The 18622-nt window shown below is 35.5% G+C and overlaps 1 protein-coding gene across 2 annotated transcripts in view; it reads left to right on the top strand.

Moving 5' to 3' along the window:
• lov (jim lovell) overlaps positions 1 to 18622 on the top strand; it is a 437315-nt gene that overhangs the window by 379880 nt on the left and 38813 nt on the right. For both annotated transcript variants that reach the window (XM_069843710.1, XM_069843711.1), the window contains one exon: positions 16651 to 16726. The gene's annotated coding sequence lies outside the window, so the exon portion shown is untranslated. The remainder of the gene's footprint in view (positions 1 to 16650; positions 16727 to 18622) is intronic.

The raw sequence follows: 18622 nt of genomic DNA, 5'->3' as shown, positions 1-18622 counted from the left end.
TCCTGAGAATACAATACATTTCGGGCATATGAATAAAGGCACCCTGTTATTACATTCAAAGTTAAGAGCCGTAATTGTGACAATACAAAAACGCAAACTGAACTTAATTCAATTCTGTGTCTATTTGTTTGCATTTTGCATTAAGGCACGACTGCGTTCTCGAGGGGCGAAGCGCTGTTAACTGCAAATTCTATTCATCAAATGATCTCCATTCGCTTAATTGAATTCTTTATCACTGGGCACCTCTAGTACTTCGAGCGTTTTTCGTCGACAGTTTAGACTAACGCTTGGTTCGATATATGCTTCTTAGATAAATGCTGTTATCCATTACATATTTTGATTTTATGGGGTTGTTATTATAAAGTAACTAATGTAGTTGAAATTAATATAGCTGTTAAACAAATTGAGCAATCAAGATAAACTAACGGCTATGGAATGTGCTAAGAATGGGATTTAGTTTATGCACGTGGATTGTCTGTTTTCCATATTCGACAATTGAATCACAAGTTTGAAGAAGGGAGTAACTCCAAAAAGATAATTTATCAGAAATCATATTCATTCATTCATTCATTCATTGTTCTGCCCAAGGGTAAGTCTTTCACTGCAAACCCAGTTTCCTCCAATCTTTCCAATTTTCTGCCTTCCTTTTCGTTTCCTCATACGATCCATATATCTTAATGTCGCCATGTTTTCAGTTTTTCTTGGGAAAGATAAATGCGGTAGCTTCCCGTTGCTTTCCGCACACCACTCTCTCTTTCGCATCTTAAAAAGTTCCCAAGGGGCCCCAGCGTGGAGGTGAGGAGCGTGGAGGTGAGGAGCTTGGATTTGACTAATTAGGCTAGCGGTCGTCAACGCAGAGCACCCTGGGACTAGCGTCTCTTACCCGCGGAAAACACAGTGCACCATGGTGCACTCGTAGCTGCTAGCAGGTATGCTCTCTATCTCTTGCTGCTGCACGACGGGGCACACGGGACGGCACCGCTTACCCTTTACACACTTCACTTCTATAACCTGAATATAAATAATTCTTGGTCTTTCCGATTTCATTTTTTCATGAACTGAACCAGTTTCATAAGAAAGAGTGGTACAAGGACCATCTCTCAGAAGCATTTTTGTCGGAAATAATCGTAATCCAACAGTGAACTTTCTATCACATTTACAATAAGTAATAACATTGCACCAAAATAATTTTTGTATGAAGATTTAAAAACATTTTTCTAAACCTGGAAAATAAATATAATAAAGAAACCAAATTGATATCAAATTTCTGTTCATTTCTGACGTCAATACGTGTTTAAAACCAGACCTACACATGGGGTACCAACATGCAGAGGGTGATCCATTCCGACTTCATAACTTCGTGACTAATAACTAGGGTCCAGGGCATATGCAGATATGATTAGTTGTTCATAGACTATATTGGTGTGACGTCATGCTTGGCGCGTGTCACAGGTATATAGTTTATCTATAAGGGAACACTTTCTTAAATGTCAAATTTTTAAATTATCTCAAAACTCGCTTAGCAGGGTCATGCAAACAAACGTACTGACGAAGTTGCAGTTGCTACAGAAAGAAAAAAAATGTATACCTATGTAACTAAATTTGTAACCACCCTGTGAGGACTGTTTTCCGTTTATAATTATGCCCGGGGCAGCTGCAGGATGCAAGAAGACGCACCTTCGAGCATGATTTGAATGTCGAGAACAATGTGGTTGCGCAAAGTAGAAGATTCGGTGTTCAGTGTCCTTGTTAGTCATCGCGCATCTCTCCTTATGGCAACGGCGCGGCAATGCAAGGTGCATGAATCAAAGTATGTACTTGTTCTATCTGCTCTAATTTTGTGAACGTTCATGGATACTGTATTTTCTCGAATATACCGCTCTCTCGAATAAGCCGCGCATCTCACTTTTGAAAGGCCAATAAAATAAAATAAAATAAATAGATAAATAAAAACGCAAATTACAAAAACAAAACTTTCAACAAATGTATTCACGACCACGACAAATTTAATACAATTAAACACAAATACAGTTCAGTTAACAATAAATTATATGCTGGAACAGAGCCAGGGCCTTTAGTTGGCACATCTCTGTCGGAACCGCGTAGTCAAGCTGTCATTTCCTAGGACAGTACACGATGTAATGCACAGAAATCTTCTACTGAATAAATTAATTCCTGCAGAAAGTAATTAGATACCTATCATTGCTTCAAGAAGTAGGTTATTATTATTATTATTATTATTATTATTATTATTATTACTACTACTGTTATAATTTTTATTACTATCATCATCAACGTTATTGTCACCATTTTTATTTCAGATAATTAAATTCGATTATTGTGTACCGGAGTTTCACACTGTTACTTTTATCTGCCTCTGGAGCATTTCCATGTAGTGAAACATTTTATTTTGAAAATAGTTTTCTGTCCAAATAGCTCACATAGCTTCTACATTTTTGCCAGTGTTCATGGTACAGAATTAATTGATCAGAGTAAGGTTGTCTTCCGGTGGAGTACACCATTACCAAACGAGAAAAGTACAGATATAGCACTGCCATCCAGGATTCTAGTATTCTATTACTCTGTCTTCATTTTTATGTGTGATATTAACATCCAAAATGCACATATTTTAAAAATGTTTTAAGTCACAAGCATCTTATCATTTTATTGTAAATTGAAAACAATTGTATTACTATTAATAGAGACGAGAATTTCATGCACTATAAAATCCCAAAATATGCATGAATTCATGCACTATAAAACTATGAAATATGCACGATCAAGCGAAAAATACATTAAAATATGCAATTTCATTTTTGTTCCAAATGTCTTATTTCACTTTAACTTTTTTTTGCAGAGTTAACAACATAACAACATTTCTAAATTGGTTTAGTCTATGTGAGATTCCTGCACTTGTCAGTCAATATGTTGTTCTTGTAGGCAGAGAATGACCTCTCTACATCGCAAGAAGTTATAGGTGCAAACTTGAATTAACCTTTTTCTGTTATTTAGTTTTTTCCTTCTTCAAACCTGATTCCTGAAGCTAAAATAAGGGACATAAAAATCGAGAAGCTGAGGCGTCTACTCAAAACCATTAAAACATGCATTTAAACTGAATATAATGTATATGCATTATTAAGCTAAAAATTGTTTAAATATGCATTATGTATGTTTTTATCACCAAAAAGGCCAAAACATGCAAATATGCACCGAAAAAGTACACATATTTGGGACCGGAAAGTAATGAAATGGATAAGTACTAAGTTTGAGCTATGCTCTATGTTCCTACAGGAACATACATTTGCATGGAATTCTCGTCTCTAATTATTAGTATACAAAAATTCTAGCACTCCCCTGAAAGAGAGTGATCTCGTGTTCAGGGGATGAATCAATACAATACAAAAACTTATCAGTGGCGAAGTTCTTAAGAGCTTTTCAAAGCTCAGCCTACCCGTTCGTAATAACGATGTATCATAACACTTGGTTCAACTCCAATTCTTCCTATTAACTTCACTATTGGCAGTGATTCCAGTATGGAGAGTTCAGTGCGAGGCTCGTGGCAGAAGCCTCTAAAGGCATGGCTACGACTTTGACTCACAAACTTGAGGGGGACCGAGGAAAGTTTATCGATTAACTATATTTCCGTACGAAACGAGGCTAGGCTTTCGTCACAATAATACGTCGCGCTATATTGGTGTTATCTGAATGCGTTGCGTTGTTGAGTGTTAATTTAATCAAAAGTGCATGCGTGTGTGTGTGTTACATATTAATTTTGTGTAAAAATAGCTTCTGCTGAGCGAACATTGAGATAATTATTTGTAGAATTAAAAGAAAAACCGTTTTCATGTCGAACATGTGAAACAAAATCTGCTTACAAAGATAGGAAAACGACACCACATTTACATATTAAAATAGCGGATGGAGGAAGACAATAGAAAATTTCAATTTTCACGGTATGAGAAATATCCTTGGTTAACAAGGTGCTTTGAGACAAGGTAAGCAGATTTTTTCAGCCTACCCAGTATTTACATCTTAGGTTCGCCAACTGAAAACTACATGGTTAAATTACAATAAGAACCATCTTAAAAATTAACACTCACTAATAATGAAGTGCTTACATAAATTTTGAAATTTAAAACTGTTTGAGTTAAATAGATGAGGGTATTTCTTTATTATGTAATTTGATATAAATTCTAGGGCCAATATTACTATCATGATTGAAAGGCAGTGCTCGTTAAACACTTGGATTCAAACAAACGTATTGTATCCATGCTGTTGGTTTTGTGTTTGTAACTATATGACCTGAAATTCTGTTTATTTTTATGTATGAAATTTAGTAATATATTGATGTAAATTTGATCTACTTTCAAGCACTATACATATACTACACGAGTACATTTTATTGGAACACTCGTATTGATAAACTAATAAAAGTTTATTACTAATACTACCACTACAGATACCACTATCACCACCAACACTACTACTACTACCACCACAACCATCACCACCACTATCACTACCATTTCCATTACCATTATCACTACCACTACTAGGTACTATTAGTACGTTGTCCAAATAATTTGCTATCGAAATAGTCACGCATATCTCTGTACTTCTATTTTTCCCCTTTGTTTTTGCATTTGTATTTTTTGTATTTGTACTGTTATTTCTTCTTCTTAGTTACTCATTTTCTCTGCATTTATTGTCTTTTTTTTTTTTGTATTTATATTTCAGGTGATGTGGTACAGAAGATCAGATAGTCTTAACTCCACCAGATTAAATAAATAAAATAATGTAAAGAGGTAATATGACACACCACCACACTACGATTAGATTTAACGAGGGACTGCGGAGAGTTTTAAACGGTTACCTGAATCATCACATCCTAAGCGCAAAGTGTAGACGCAATCAAATTACTTTCCACGAATATAACAAAGATACTGTAAATACAGATGCATAGTGTATAGTGTCAGAACTTCCGAAGACAATTACGTCTACACACATGCAGTAAGATATTTCCGACCTGAAATTTCTCTGAAAACATGTGGTCACAAGGATGACTTTACAAAAATGTATGACGTATGAAGAACGTTCCTATGACAATAAGTTATTTTTAAGAATCGTGAATCAAGATTCTGATCTCTGTGAGGAAATGTCTAGAAAAAAATTACTAAAAAATTGACTATATTTCCACGAACCAAAAAGCCTACATCTTTTTCAATTTATATACGTAAGAAGGAGATTGCCCTATAGGAATGAATTGAAAAATTATAAAAATCCCACCTCTGATTGAGGTCCTGCCTGATATGTACATCTATTGTCAGGCAGTACATCTCAATTGACGATATGTGTCAGAGGAAGAACAATTGCTTGTGTAGGTTACATTTGAAGTATACTCTGGTTGAGGTTCTGGCTGATATGTATCTCTACAGGCAGTACATCTCACTTGATGTGTGTCAGAGGAAGAACAATAATTGTTTGTATGCATCTGAAATCTGATTAGTGTAATATGTAGCTAATCGGCGATGTATGCAATGAAGGGGGAAAGGAACTGGCCACCCTAATCCATTATCTCCTGGCCTAGGTGCCTCTTAAGTGGTGCTTTTTGGTATCACTTGTGAGGTTCAGACCTGTCTTCGGACAGTTGACTAAACAACAACATCATTTGAAGTTTGAATAGTGTAATATGTTACAAATCAGCTATGTATGCAATGGAGGGAAAAAATAACTGGCCACTCATCCTCGTTCTCTCCTGGTTTAATTGCATCAGGAGTGATGCTTTATTGGTGTCACTTATGAGGTTTCAACCAAAAAACCTACATAGTTTTCAATTGATATACCCAACAACAAGATTGCTCTATATTAATGGTAATGTCATATAGTTTCTCGAAGAACGTCATCATCATCATCATCATCTTCTTCTTCTTCTTCTTCTTCTTCTTCTTCTTCACTTTCATTATACGTTGTGCTTTAGACATATTTGTTTTATTTACGTACGGTAGGCCTACTTTTACTTATATTTTCATAATAATATTCACATTTAATACGATAGATACAAACATTTCAGTATGTTAAATGTGTTTGGTTTATAGAGAATTTTCAAAGTTTTTCGTCACGAATTTATTTTAAACGGTATTTTCAGTAACATTAAAGTCACTGGAATCTGTGGCTCCTCATGATTATGAAACCAGCATAACCATGACCAGCCCCTTCACAAGATAGCAGCGTTAAGGGCTAAAATCGTTAAGCCAATGGGGAAGGGAATGCTGAAGGGACGGATCTGTTTTCATAATGAAGTAAACGTGTATCGAGCCAGCACCAGAGCAGAGTGAGAAGGCGGTGTGAAGATTGCAGATTAGTGTGCCGTCGATCGAAGTCTTCAGTGGCAAGTAGGCCCAGGTAGCGTAATTTCCTAACGAATGCATACGGATAAATGTCACTGCCAGTAACATGTTGTAGAAAAAAAATGTAAAGGTTGTGGGATATTATCTTCTTCTTCTTCTCCTTCTCCTTCTCCTTCTCCTTCTGCTCCTCCTCCTCCTCCTCCTCCACTTGACGGATTTGGCTTATTACCTGTTCCACTTCAGTTATGAATTTATTGCTGGTCCTCCCATCTCTTCTTTGGTCTCCCAAAATCTCTCTTTCCCTTTGAGCTATTAATTTTTTTCTTAGTTAACTTAAATTACAAATTACTATATTTATTCCCAGGTTTGTAATTATTCTGATATCTCATTTGATGATAATGAATATCGTCGTGCTCGTCATTTTTCCCACGAGCGAGGATATCCGTTCATTGAACTCGAGGACATACAATTTAAAATGAGATTTCAGCTACCAAAATTTGTAGTAGTACCACAGTCTCGGCCCCAAGGTTCACTCAGCCTTCTATAAAAATTGAGTACCGGGTCTTTCCCGGGGGTAAAAGGCGGTCAGAGCGTGGTGCCGACCACACCACCTCATTCTAGTGCCGAGGTCATGGAAAGCATGGGGCTCTACCTCCATGCCCCCTAAGTGCCTTCATGGCATATTACGGGGATACCTTTACCTTTTTTACCACAGTCTAGTATATACAGTCACGAAGCTCAATACATAGTAAATATGCATCCATAGCTAGTTGCTAACCACTAGGATCGCTACTATCGCCTCATTACAGACAATGCGAAATAATACCTGCACAGTATAGGCCTATTGTTTCTAGTGCCCTCAACAGCTCAAGCTTCGTGACTGTATATACTAGACTGTGGTGGAAGAACTTGAACAAAGGTTACATTCCCAGTTACAACCACAAACAAAACGAAATCATATTCGATTCCAATGTTGATGATCTTCCTCACACGTACTGAGACACATGCAGAAGGCAGTGCTGATTATGTTTTCTCTCTCATGAGGAAACAGTTGGAAATCAACTGGCTTTACACACGAATGTCATATATATTTCGCTTTATTGCCAGATATTTTACTGAAAGTATCAGTTGGTAGGCAACTAAATTAATTTTTTACAACGAACTTCGAATTATTTATTAATGATCAGTTAAAAATAACCTATAGTTAGTGGATTTTTTGTTAGGTTCATTTATACACGCTTTAACACCTGTCGTCATATTGCATGTTTAGGATCTGTGGGTATACCAGTAGACCGTTTTTACTTTTGTTGAGTTCCCGTTTCTATTGTGTTAGATGGCTTGTGTTCGTATTACTGATTTAGATTTTTATTAATGTGCATGATATTGGTTATTGAGGCGGTGATGAATCATGGTATGTAAATTCCCAATCCGGCATTTTTCTTTTATGACTGATGGAAATCATGAAAAACTATCACCTTTACATTTTAACTTTGCTCTAAAGTACGAGTACGTCATTAGGAAAGTCCAGGATAACAGAGAGGGTTTGGAATTGAACGGGTTACATCAGCTGCTTGTCTATGCGGATGACGTGAATATATTAGGATAAAATCCACAAACGATTAGGGAAAATACGGGAATTTTACTTGAAGCAAGTAAAGATATAGGTTTGGAAGTAAATCCCGAAAAGACAAAATATATGATTATGTCTCGTGACCAGAATATTGTACGAAATGGAAATATAAAAATTGGAAATTTATCCTTTGAAGAGGTGGAAAAATTAAAATACCTGGGAGCAACAGTAACAAATATAAATGATACTCGGGAAGAAATTAAACACAGAATAAATATGGGAAATGCCTGTTATTATTCGGTTGAGAAGCTTTCGTCATCCAGTCTGCTCTCAAAAAATCTGAAAGTTAAAATTTATAAAACAGTTATATTACCAGTTGCTTTTTATAGTTGTGAAACTTGGACTCTCACTTTGAGAGAGGAACATAGGTTAAGGGTGTTTGAGAATAAAGTGCTTAGGAAAATATTTGGGGCTAAGAGGGATTAAGTTACAGGAGAATGGAGATAGTTACACAACACAGAACTGCACGCATTGCATTCTTCACCTGACATAATTAGGAACATCAAATCCAGAAGTTTCAGATGGACAGGGCATGTAGCACGTATGGGTGAATCCAGAAATGCATATAGAGTGTTAGTTGGGAGACCGGAGGGAAAAAGACCTTTGGGGAGGCCGAGACGTAGATGGGAAGATAATATTAAAATGGATTTGAGGGAGGTGGGATATGATGGTAGGGACTGGATTAATCTTGCTCAGGATAGGGACCAATGGCGGGCTTATGTGAGGGCGGCAATAAACCTTCGGGTTCTTTAAAATCCAGTAAGTAAGGAAATCATGAAAAACCCCTGTCAGATTGGTCGGCCACTGCGTTTGAACCCGGGACCTTCCGAATGCGAGTCTCAAACGTTACCGTCTGAACCAACTCATTCGGTAGTAGATTTTATATAATTGGGCCTAAGTGGAACGAACAATTTTAAGCATTCCTCTTAGAGAAGGAACGAAGTATCTTATACATCTAAAAAGACTATTTTTAGATGGTGGTGGTGGTGGTGATTACTAATTTTTTTTGTTTTAAAAAAGAGAATGATTAGGCCTACACATCTGAGAGTACAGAATGACAATATTAGACAACTCTGTTTCAATCAAATGCAAAACTTTGCTATTTCTGACAGTTTCACAATCTTTATCATCCCACAAGGAACATGTCACTAAACTCGAAGTGTATACAGAAGACAGCTACAGTACAACTAATTAAAATATGTGATAATTAGTTTTTCTTTCGTTCTCTCGGCAGATTTGTTTCGGAATAGATAGAAAGTTATTTTTTTTTATTCAGAATTGTGAAACTCCGAATACAATCGTCGTGAAAGAGTTAATATCATTAATCGCTATGGGCAGGAGACACAGTAATATTCGCAAATTTATAAAACATTTAGAAAAGTTTCTCTGCTCATTGCCCTGCGTCGTAACGTCGTGGTATAGGGCACCATGCCAAGACCCGCGTTAAGAAACGAGTCCTCATGGTGAAGGAATTTTCTCATGAAATTTCGCCGTGTATGGAATCGGTGCCCATCCAGATTCGTGATGAATTTAGGGAGCTACGATAGGCAGCGAAATCCGGTTTTGAAAACCACTTATAACGACCAGGAAGGATCATATACTGATCACACGATACTCCCGTACTAATTGGGTGATCGTTCACCTCTGGACGTGAGGCCAGCAGCTGGCTGGTCAGTGCAGACCCTTCATAGGATGTCGCGCCACCAAAAAATTGTGATTATATAACATACCTTACTAAGACCTAGGTGGCATAAGGAGAATGCATTATTTTAATTGAAGGATTAAAAAAAAATAGTATAAAAAACGCAAATTTGAGATATTAAGCATGTGGTGAGCGTATTGTAGGGGCCATCTACTGAATTAGTTGTTAGTGAAAAAAAAAAAAAAAACACACGCACACACACACCGTAGTCCTATATTATAGGAGTGGACATTTTCAGTGGTTTTCATGAAACAACCATAGTCCAAAGACTTTTTTTTTTGTGTGTGAAAACAGCCGTTGTCCTGAACGATGGTAGCATTTACAAATATCCCATTCATATCATTTTGAAATATTTATCCATACAATTTTAAACTGTAGTAGATTGGCAGTACTGCTTCTTATGTACACGGCAAAAACCACTTCAGGGAAAACTTTAGAACGTGAATTGTTATATTAGTTATAGGGACATAGAGACAAATTTATTATATTTTATTAATAAAATTCACACATAAAAATTGAAATAACTTTGAATTGTATTCTCATAGTTATGAAACAAAAGGTATGAATTCTTTAAGGTTGTTTGAACCAAAATGCAACACTGATACAGTATTTAATCATAATAGAAATTTAGGCCCAAGAATATATAACAAATTTATATTTAAATATCCTAATCTTGTCAATTCTAATAGTTCTAGTATTAAATTTAAAAAGTTATGTATGGATTTTATAAAAATTGAAAAATTGTAAATTTAAATTTATATATTCTTATTGCATAATAGACGTAAGACAAATTGTATTATATACTTCTTAATTTCAATTCAGGAATCCGCCCCTGAGCACGAGTTCTACTCTTTCAGGGGCGAGCTAAAGTTTTTCTGTATATAGGCTATTATATTTTGTGTTACAATTATTAGAAAAATAAATAAATAAAATAAATAAATCTTTAGATGCAGAAGTAACCCCACAGAAGAAACGTAAGCATCGAAAGGAGAAGAAACAGGATTTAATAAAGAAAAAGAAGATTAAAGGAGAGGCACACTTCATCCACAACAGAGTATTTTTTCTTAAAACAATCTTGGTCCACAGTTACCTACATTTACACATGTATTTCTATGAGGCAATTTAAGTTATAAATGTACTTCAGTTTTTCCAAGTTTTTAAAACACTTTAAGAAGTGGCATAATGAATTTCATATTTGAAGTGTCAACAACACCATGTCAGACAGTTTTTTGTTTCTCCTGAAAATTTATGTTTTTGGACTACGGTTGTTTTTCCAAAAAATACTCTTCAATTACAAAACATAGCCCATTATTAAACCTATGGCCGCCACGAATAGATTACGAAGCCTGAAAGTAGTTCCGAAAGTTAGATGCATTAAATCTGAAAAATAAGGTTGAAAGTTCAAAATTAAAAAAATTCTTCTCCTGTAACATAGGCCTGTTTGTATCTGTGAAGCCAATGTAGGTAACAAAACTACAGCTAGTATGAAGAAATCAAATGTTATGCGGGAATTATTTTTTTAAATAATACAAATTTCTCTCTATAATTTGATGTTTCGCGACTGACATAGACGAAATTGAACACTCATCTCTCGTTTCAGTCTCTAAAAGAAGCATTTTATTTTCTCACGTGTTTTCTTTATGAGTTTAATTTCCGAAAAGCAACGCAATATAGACAAATGTAGACAAAGCTGCGGATAAGCATTTTGCGAGGAGAGTACATTACGCAACACATTTCATGGCGAACACAATCCACGATTGTATATTTCCTTAATAGGAATATTCATAATAATGGAGGGGGGGGGGGGAACCAGAACTACAAATCTGAAATCTAGGGGTTTCAGAATTACAAATATTGTTACGTAGTCTAATGTATTCTGCTGCTTATGCAATAAAGTTACATATGTTCTGGCAGAGCCAAGCCGTGACGTATGTAGTTATTAAGGCATAGACTTGAATACCTGTGAGAGCCATGGTCAGGAGTTCGAAGTCCGTGTAAGACTTTGTGATATCATCATCAAGATTTCTCGACGTCGCTTGATCTGAACGAAGTATCCATTCCTGATTAGTCTCAAAAATGTAGAAAAAGAAATAAGGATATAAGTTTTTGTATGTAGACTCATTTCAGTCTCCTAAGGACAATATTACCAGATAGAGGGAAATTTAATTTTGCGGAGGAAATTTTCATGAGTAGAGGAAGAAAGGAGTAAAAATATATTTCGAGGCAATATGCTACAGTTGACAAACAATATTATTTTTAAGGGTAGAGGGGCAAAAAAAAAAGTTCTGTGTAGTCATATTTCAGACAAAATTAGAATCCTCTCGCCTTTCTTAAATATAAATTTTAATTATTTTAAAAATATGCTGGACGGAATTACAACACACAATCGAAATCTGAAACAAATCGAGGCTGCGACGTAATAAATTTTCCTTCGCATAGTGTTATTTTGTTGTGGCTAAGATTAGAACTGTTAACTACTGTTAGCTGGTTTTCTTAACCGGACTTCGCTACCTATCGAAGCACCCCAAATGCATCACGAATCTGGGTGGGGCGAAATTTCAAAAGAAAATTCCTTCCCCATAAGGATTCGAACCAGAGCTCATTTCGTAACGCGATTCCTAGGCATGCTGCCTTAGACCATAATGCTACAGCACGGGACGGGTTGTGAAAACCAACTGTAACAGCTGGAGGGATCATTATGCTAACTATACGACCCCCTCCGTTCTGCTTAGATGATAGTTCACTTTTGTTGAGGCATGTGGATGTGAGGTCATCAGTCGTCTGGCCGGCCTTGGGCCTTCATGGGCTGTCGAGCCACGAATTTGTTTATTTGTTTATTTATTTATTTATTTATTTATTTATTTATTTATTTATTTATTTATTTATTTATTTATTTATTTATTTATTTATTTAACTATTGTTAGCCACAATATAGGCTAAATTACATTTGGTGGACATTTGCTAGGGAAGCGGTATACGTGTAAATTTATATTTTAGAGATAATCGGTAGAGACCGCACGAAATTTTCCACAGTCACTTTCTTTGCTATATTTTATCCTTCTAGATACCTAAAATACATATTTAAGCAAAACAAACTCGCGAAATAACAAAGGATTGGGATCAATGTGTGAAATATGTCGATAGCCACGAAATATACCCCATCTTTACATGTCTTTATACTCATCCTCCTACACTGCAAAAATACCTCGCCACTGGAATTCGTTACGTAATGACGTCAGGGACTGTTGGACTTTATCAAAATTCAAAATTAAATGGAAAAATTTTGTCTTATTTAATGCTTTTTAGGTATTGCTAGAAGTGTTGATTTGTGTTTTTCTTTACTCTAGATTAAAACTTAAAGTTTCTTGTTTATGTTAGTTAATTAGTTAGGATATAATTAATTACGATACTTAATCACTCATCTAAAGTTGTGTGACTGCAACCTGTGTATATTTTTGTATGGATTTACTTTGTTTATAATATGATTTTTCTTTTTATTTTTATTGTTGTATTTGTATTTCTGGTGATGTGGAAGAGAAGGCCTGATGGCCTCAACTACACCAGAATAAATAAATAAATACATAAATAAATAAAATTAATTAAATATATCGCTAAAACTACGAAATATGCACCAACATTTTACTCAATATTGTTAAAAAAACATTTGTGACTTTTGTTTCAGTCAATTTGTCAATCGCATGGTAGCGTCACAGTCTAGTATATACAGTCACGAAGCTTGAGTTGTGAGGGTGCTAGGAACAACAGACTGTGCCGGTACTATTTCGCATTGTCTGTAATGAGGCAATATTAGCGATTCTAGTGGTTAGCAACTATCTATGGATGCATATTTACTACGTATTGAGTTTCGTGACTGTATATACTAGACTGTGATAGAACATTCTTCAATCTTTGCTGCAATGTGTTATGCACCGGAGGGTATATTTTGATGCAAAGAGATTTTGGGGGAGCTAGTAGAGGACCACAATGAATTTGGTGTGAATTTTTTTGCAAGAAGTGTGGTTCCCTACATCTAATGTGGACAGTAAGAGGAGCTTCTCTGCGTACTCAAAAATACTCACTTACTGTCGCACAAATGTTCGTGCGGGCCATGTAGAAACCATGTTTAGTTACATTTTGGCGATGGTGATGTAATGTGTGTAAACCAAAATAAAAAAGTAGCAAAAAGTTTGATATCAAACGTGACACCAGGCATTTAACAGACAACTTATTTCACGAAATACCCACCAAAATAATGTCAAGTTTAATACCGAAATCAACCATTTTATTTCAGAAAAAAATACGGTCTCCAGTAATGGGGAATAATATACTACGAGTATATATTTGTAAAACGTTTTATTAAAAAAATAACTCAAGTTCTCATCTCTTTTGATAATTCACTCGCTCTCGAGAATTATCGACAAGATGGAAAACTCTTGTCATGTTCTATGGTAACGCGTCTTTCCATGGTGCCATAATGCTGAAATAATTTGAAAAACATTTACCGGTATGTTCTAAAGTAAATTATGGACATACGAACAGAACAAGCTAATGACAAAAACTTTTTTTAATAAGTTACGATTCATTCATTATGTGCTTATTGATAATTGACAATATGTCTTTATTGACGATGTCCAAAACAAGCTTTGTTTTTCTCATCTCACTATCCCTTCTTCTATTCCTACCTTATTTTCTTACTTCTGTGCACGTTTTTTGTTTCTTAGAATAGGTTTAATAAGTGTGCAGAGGACCGGACATGCTTTCTACGCGTGTTGTTCTTCACAATAGAGACTTGTAGCCAAGATCCGGATATTGGACTAATATTTTACGTGTGACAACCACAAAAACATCAAAGAACGAGAAATCGAGTTTTCTTAGATAAAATTATGAGGGGCAATAAAGGTATAAAATACCGGAAGGGCATCAGATTTACAAGAACATGAACCCCACTGACTGATATGGTACACATAGATGCTTGGAGATGGCACGCGTGCGAAAATGATTGTTTCCGACCGAATAAAAAAAAATTAGGCATTCTACTTCAGTAACCTCACATACCTGGACCTTGAGGTGGAGGGGATAAGGGTGGGAGAAGAGTGAGAGGGAACAGGTACATCCTTCAATGTGATGGAGGGGAGTGGGGGGTGGTCTCGCTCGAGGAAGCCATGTGAGCAAGTCGGACGGCGATCGGCGGCACATCCAAACCCGACGGTCCACCGAGCCCCTTGCCATTCTCATGCCACTTCCGAACCGCGTTATTGATCAATCCTCTGGGCACAGGAATGGCAAGAGCAGTCGTCTACCTCCCTCATTACACGACAAATAATTTGCTGCTCCGTACAAATCTGAGACACAATTGCAAACTTTCATTTTGCACACACTCTCGCTCAAGTCCTTGAAGTACAACCTCCCCTCCCTTCACACCCCCGCTCGCATGTGTACGTTTATCCGACTCCCTGTGTTTTCCGTCCGCACTTTCTCGGCTCTCCGTGGGTCCGGGGGAGAGAGTTCACCGCGACGTGCGGTGGAGGTAAGTCGCTGTGAAGGTACGGGTTATGTTGTGATGTGTTCCAATTTCAAATGTGTCGTGGCGTCGGTGATTTTCTACAATTTATCTGTGATATCGTTCAAGCAATTCACTTGTCAGGTAAGCGCCATAGTTGTGGTCATGTGCTACGAAAAAAAGCGTATGATTGTGACAGCTTCTTTGTTATTCTTTTTTTTTTTCGGCACAGGGATTTGGAAATCCCATTTATGTCTATTGTTTACTTAAATACACTTGGTTTTTCCTCCGACTCAGCGCAAGCGTTCTTGAGAGCTCCGAAGCTTTGTCTAATCGGATTCATTAACGAAGGATCCGGGAATTATGCGTTCATTGCTGGCTGCCATATTTTTGAAGAGAAGGCGTCTTTTGTGCGAGGTAAAATTCAAGACATATCATGTGTGCTATGATCAGAGTACGACATCAAGCTAGTGCGCATTGTTGATTTATCGACAGTGTCTTAATAAATTAAAAACGCTTAATTAATTTGTGTCTTGGTGTGGTGTGAAGTGATTCGGAATAAGACGTTGCCAAATATAGCTCCTAGTGACGTTAAATACAAACATGGCCAGAAGTTATCGTAAGAAAGATGCAAGCACGCACCGGCCATATGAAGCCGGGGATGGACTTACGAGTGCCCTAACTTATTTGTATTTTATGGTCAATCGGATTAGAGATTATTGATACCAACAAATAATTTTATTTTTTCTAGTCTTAGCATTTAATTCCAGACTGACAAAATAAGTTGACACATCGTGGATTATTAAATAATTAGTGAAAATACTTGTAGTGACAGCGTGTGAGTGACATATGATGAGCGTGTTTCTGCGATTATCGGATAAGACGCAACGCAAGAATTTAAAGAGATCGCGCGCACAAATGACAGATATTTATTCACGTTTTTGTGCCCCACCCTCTTCGCAGTGTTAATTGGTAATATCTGATGCATTTTACTCCACTAAAATTTGGAATTTCAAATATACTGAAACGCGACATTCAAGTGTTTTCAGATCGAAATGTTCAAATGCTGATGATTCGAGTTTTGTACGAGGCAAATTTGATACATGCAAATCCTGGCGTAATGGTGCATTTCATCGCTTATTCTGTAACATGTGCCATATAACATTTTTTATTTTAAATAAATATTTAATTGAATAGCAGCATGTTTTTCGTGATATATAGCGCGATTTTGAATACAAATTTGGCTACCTTAAATCCTCATTACTATAGAGAAGCGTTAAAAAGTGATGCTGCAAGATACATGAATAGTAATTAAACAATAACATATAAGTGATCAACAGTTTTTCTTTAATTAATCTCCGAATATGACACTACGCATTATATTCATTTGAAACAGTGCTTAAAAAATTAGGAATGAATATTAATATGTGACCCCAACGTGTTGTGCTACAAGTTTTATATTTTATTTCAGGTGAGGTAACACATCATAACAAATTATGAAGCTGAAGTCTGTGGGCAGGGAAGGATAATTTATGGGGCAAAAGAAGGTAAGGTAAATTTATTTACAGTGATTAACCCTTGTGTGCTATTTAAATACTGAAATATTTCTCATAATTTGTTGTTAATGCTACTAATTAATGAGTGTGTTGAAAGTGGATATTACTAGGCAATGTTACCCATGTTTAAACAAGCGCTTGAATGATAAAAAAGCAAGTAGAAAGGGAAGCGTATTATGTTTTCATCCCTATTTTATTTCGAAAATATTAATAAATATATTTAGACCATAATTTTAAATTACGTGGAAATATAACAGACACCCCAATCTCATAACACATTTCTTACGAGCAATATTACTAGGTTAGAGGACTGGAAAGAGTCCAAATTAAATATTATTATACTAGTATAAGAATTGAACAACATCACAAGTTAATATTCACACAATATGAAATGTTAATAGTTCTCTGTTCCCGACAAAATTACAATTAAACTCATGCATTCAAAACAGGAACATTGTAACTAGAATCTGACTACGTGTCTTTCAGTTACAAATAATATCAATTATATTTCATATAAGATTATCTAAAATAATGTGTGAAATTAGACTGTTGATACGTACACATACAATTATCTTCCAAATGTTCTTTATTTCTGAAATAAAAGAATAAAATGATATGGGTATGCAATGTTTGTGCGATCTTCACTGGTGTTGTGAAAGCTCCTGCTCTCTAGGAGCGACCGCTACAACTAAAAATGGAGGGAAAATATACTATGTTCAATAAGAGAATGTGGTGCTGCGTAAATTTAATCGGAAAGCAAAATTAAAATTGTAATTTAATATTACAGAAAGTTTATGGGATATTAGTTGTAAACAATACGATATTGAAAGCAATCTCTTTAAAGTCAATTGTAAGAATTGAAAACGAAGGGAAAATAAACTATTCAGTAAGTGAATGTGTTCATGCGTAAATTTAATCTTAAAGGGAAATTAAAATTGTAGTTTAAAATTCTGGAAACACTGCCCTATTATCTCCTGACTTAGTCGCCTCTTGAGTGATGCCTTATTGGTGTCACTTATGAGGTTCAAATCTTTCTTCGGAGAGCTGATTAAACAACAACAGTTTAACAGCCCTATTACAGAAAGGTGTTGGGATATTATTTGTAAACGAGGCATCACTGAAAACATTCTCTCCAGAGTTAATTCTCAGAATTGAAAATGGAGGGATAACAAACTGTTCGGTAAGAGAATGTAGTAATCGGCTAATTTAATCATCGCAAATAAACTGAAAACAGCGAAGTCTTTACGTCATTTTCCTTATTTACGATAATTCTGTAATATGAAACTAGCCTATCTAGGATATCTATCGTTTTCTTTCCAATCTTCGCTGTTATTAAGTTGTGAACACTGTTCACTGAACATTACCAACCGAAGATTAATAGTCTTCTTCAAATTATAACCGCACATAAATTTGCGTGTTTGGAGGATATGCATAGTACTGTAACATTATCATGAACATATTAATAAGAGCTTAGGTATAAAATTTAAAACGTATATTTAATATGAACATTTTTATTGGCAATAAACGTGTCGAATTCATAACTTGCACTAGAAATTAAATACAATTAATCTTTCTTGCGGGACAACGAAATTTTGTACATAAAAATTAATCATTTAATTCGGTCATTAATAAGAGCGACAAACAAAAATAAAAAGAAGAATAACGTACCGATTTCAATGCAGTGAATTTTTACATTAATTGAATAAATGTAAATGGAAATTCAGGGAAACATAATTATAAATTTGACAAACATAATTTTCTAATATTTTGTTAAATAATTATACAAATAAATTATTCGCATCTAACATGTATAGTTCTTTTCGGTGCAGTGCATTGTTCCTAATTTATAAAAAAGAAATAAGTTGTGAATTTGCTAAAGGAATATTC

This window comes from Periplaneta americana, chromosome 13, assembly GCF_040183065.1.
Source record: "Periplaneta americana isolate PAMFEO1 chromosome 13, P.americana_PAMFEO1_priV1, whole genome shotgun sequence".
Taxonomy (NCBI): Eukaryota; Metazoa; Arthropoda; class Insecta; order Blattodea; family Blattidae; genus Periplaneta; species Periplaneta americana.
This window is presented reverse-complemented; position numbering and strand designations above follow the sequence as displayed.